The following is a 4,372-nucleotide window of genomic DNA, read 5'->3' as shown; positions in this document are numbered from 1 at the left end:
ACTAAAAACTGAAACTTGTATTCTATTTGTGCTCTGGTCGGTCGACCGAAGTAAAGGAGTCAGTCGATGGATCCATATTAATTTGCATGTGCATATTTGTGCACGCATTTTAGTTGACCGAAGAGTTATTTTCGATCGACTGATCTGTGTTGCGCTGTGTTTGTTTTTGTTGACACATGAGTTGATATGAATTTAAAGTTCGAGTACGCACATCATGATACATATTTGGACACTGAAGTATATGTTTTGAGGTTGCATTCACACGAGCGATAGAGGTAAGTAACATATATTCCCGAGATTTGTCATAAAAGATAGCGACACATATTATTTCATTTCATGATAGTCGGATGCCTAAGTACGTTAGTTGGTATATCGCAATGAGACTGTGTAGACTACACTCAGGGTGGTTAGTTGGTATGTTGCAATGAGACAGCAGTAGACTACACTCCGTTGTGCATCATTACTGAGTGGGATAGTTTGCACTCCGCAACAAAACCGCTGGGGAGTACACTTAGGGAGTGTTAGTTATTATACTTCAATGAAACCATTGTAGACTTCACCCATGTGTATTATAATATTCCTGATAAAGAATTATACAGTTTGCATTCATGCTCCCATGTTAGTTACCCGAGTGTAGGGTATGATATTGAGGTTGTATTACATGACACATTTCATGCGAGCTTATTCAAAAATAGTTAAGATTTAGTAGTTATTTATGAACCACAGTAGTTATTATTTATTTTTCAAATATTTAGATTTGTGTTTCATTTTGTAAAGTCTTTGCGCCTCAGTACCATTTCATTTGACTTTATGTACTAAAATATTTCATACTTATTCTAGATAATCATTTTATTCAGTTAAAACATGATTATTTGGCTATCTCTATCCTTTATTATGTTCATTACATCATTATCATTATTTGCCTGTTTTGTTCCAATACTTGTTATTTGATTCCACTAGAGAGATATTATTGTGATGGTGAAACGTGTTTTTATACAGTTTGGGTGCAAGGAAGGTTTCACCTTCTTGGCTTCACCTTGAACTATAAACTTGTGTGAAATCAAGAGCGTCACAATATTCCATCTAACAGGAAAGAATTCAAAGATATTTTGTAGGAAATGCTATAGATTGTGAGGCACTAATCAGGTCCTTAAAATTGATGTTTGTACAATTTTCCCTAAACCATGTAATCCCAGATAATTATAATGAGAGGAATAAAGATTTGTACTAGAAGTTTTTCACTACAAATGAGACTAGTATGCACTATTAGGTTCTATACTGAGTATGTTGATGTACGTTAATTGCAAAAACCTGGTGGATAAATAAATATTATTTTCATTGACAAAAAAATATCATTCTTTATTTTGAATTTAAATAACTCAAAGTAACAAACAAAGTAATTATTGTTACTTAGCTCCTTTTATAGGCATCATTCGGCAGTGTGTAGAGAGTAGATTGAATTTTTATGTTTGAACTTAGCTCCTTTTATAGGCATCATAAAGAATATTAAGGGTCCTTATATTCAATTAATACATCTAATTGAATAACACAATATTTATTAATTTTTAAATATGTAACACTACATCTACAATAAAATACACTATTAAATATGTTAAAGTTGTCATAATGTTACATTCACTGTAATCTAATTTTGAATCTTGTCTTCAGCCCATCAATTATATCAAAAAACCTTTTCTAATATAACTCACATATTAATTGTTGGCATTATTACATTAAAATGTTTGTCTACATTAGAAAAAGCATTATAACTAAACATTTAAGAAGAATTTGTTATGTTCTTGATATTAACAAACTCTTGAAAATTTATTAATATATAAATAATATGTAATGACTAACAAACATTTAGTAGCCATTTCATTATGGTGTTTGTATAGGCAATATAACGAACCAAACTTTAGGGGATATTGTGAAATTTACCTTTCTTTTTGTGTTATGTGGTCAAGCAAAGTTTTTTCTGTATATACAGGAACAAGTATGCATGTACTCTATTGTGGTTCTCTAAGATTGACTCAACAGTTAATTAGCCTTTTGAACTTTTGGAAGCTTTCCACATAACCTCCTAGAACTTTATTTACCTTAATTAACACATCTAAACATTAGAATATCTTAGAAAACCCTTTGAACTTTAATATTGAGATTTACCCAATTGACTCGGTATATATAACTTGCAAAATGTAATGTTCCTGGAGGAAAAGATCTCAAATTTTACTATTTGTCATTTACAAGCAGCATGCACACGTCCATAGATTGTAGGTTTTTTTGGTAAGCAAGATTTTCTTATTACCAGTAATGAAATGAAGCATAGACTATTCATTTCTTTTTCTTTTTTTGTGAAGAGAAAAAAATGAAGCACATCCTATTCATATATAAAAAACCTAAGCTATACGAACATAAATCTCATTCAAAACTCACCATACAAAACACTAGGGTCTATCTGTGAGCTAACAGACTATAAACACCCCTACAAAAAAGCACCCATAAACTTAGCTTTTGCTCAAAACAAGAATATTCACGATTGAGTTCTTCTCCTCAAAAGTTCAGGTTTAATTCTCATAGCATTTCACCAGGATTTACATCTAGAGCTATTAATATCAACCTATTTCAATGCCCCAACCCTTAATTTCAAAAGTGCCCTGATTAACCTTGAGAATATGAGCCAAAAAATCAATTTCTTTTAAATAGAACCCTTGTATCAACTTCAATCCTAGAGTATCATGCTTTAGAGTGCTTGCCCATATATGTTTTAGCATCATCACAATATTAAAAATTCCCATAGAGCGCAGACGAATACCACTAGGACTTTTAGAAGAATGTATATTATTCTATGCAACTTTAGCTTTTTCGTGATTGTTTATCATGCTGGCCAATAGGAAGTCTCTCCTTATCTTTTATGCACGGTGGATATAAAATTATAGAAATTTTGCATGCGATATAGGATAGATCTGATAATTTATGGTCTCATTGCAAATGAGAGTAGCTTGGTAGTCTAGCAGTTAACCATCTTAATCATCTTCTCTCAAGCACCCTAGATTCATAAGTTGATGAAGCATTCGAAATAAAGAGGGGCACCAAGGTATCTCATAGGTAGATCTCCCTCAACAAAGTGAAATGTACTTAAGATCTCATGCTAATTTCATAGTTAGCACCACCAAAATAGATTTCACTCATAGAATCATTAACTTTAAGACCTAAGACACTAAAGAAGTACATAAACATTTTCCAAATAAGCTTAATAGATAAGGGATCAACTTTGCAAAATAGCATAAGGCTATCGACAAAGCATAAATAACCGAGATTCAATCCTTCACACTTTCGATGAAAATATAATCAATTACTATCTCCTAAATCTGTAAACCCACTACTGAGATACTCCATGGCAAGTGCAAACAAATATGGTGAGATTGAATCACCTTGCCTCAACCGCCTAGTGCCCCCAAACCCCTAGTGCCCCTAAAGATAGGACTCACTTGACTATTCATAGAGAGTGAAAAAGAAATGGGAGCAACACACTTTATTGTCTACTTTCTGGATCCATGAGGAAAATCCATGCATGAGGGCATATTATTCAAGCACTCCCAATTTAGAGAATCATTTGTCTTTCTCATGTCCACTTTCAAAATGCATCTAGGACTAATATAATTACATCCATAAATATGAATCAATTCTTTAGCCATAAATTGTAGGATTTTACTCTCGAGGAAATTTTATTTATTTTCAAAGTAACTATATGGGAACTCGTTGAGAAAAGTTCAAAGTTCAAGGTTGCTTTATGAGGCACTTCAAAGTTTAGGGGGTTAAGTTAGATAAATATAGTTCAGTGTGATTATGTCAAAAACCACCCAAAGTTGAAGGGGTAATGTGAAATAAACTATTGTTTTAATTCAAAGGTCCAAAAGCTTCTATTTGTTGGTTTAATGAAAATTAATTACAAAGTACATCCAGGCATAACTATAATATACAAGGACCTGAAGAGGCATTTTTTGTGGCGCGGCATGCGTAGGGATATCTCGGAGTATGTGGCTATGTGCTTTACCTATCAGCAAGTGAAGGCAGAACATCAGACACACGCAAGAACCCTACAACCTTTACCCAGTCTAGAGTGGAAGTGGGCAGATATCTAGATGGATTTTATTGTAGGATTGCCAAAGTCTAGTAAGGAGAATGATTATATTTGGGAGATAGTTTATTGATTAACGAAGTCAGCTAATTTTTTTTGGTGAAGATGACCTACACGGCAGAGACTTATGCGAAGATTTTCATCCGGGAGATAATTCTATTGTATGGAGTTCCGTAGACGATTGTGTTGGATTATGGCTTGGTTTTCACATCTCATTTCTGGATGACCTTCCAA

Source organism: Asparagus officinalis, chromosome 6 (genome assembly GCF_001876935.1).
Source record: "Asparagus officinalis chromosome 6, Aspof.V1, whole genome shotgun sequence".
Lineage (NCBI taxonomy): Eukaryota > Viridiplantae > Streptophyta > Magnoliopsida > Asparagales > Asparagaceae > Asparagus > Asparagus officinalis.
The sequence above is the reverse complement of the archived record's forward strand: the minus strand, read 5'-3'. Positions refer to the sequence as shown.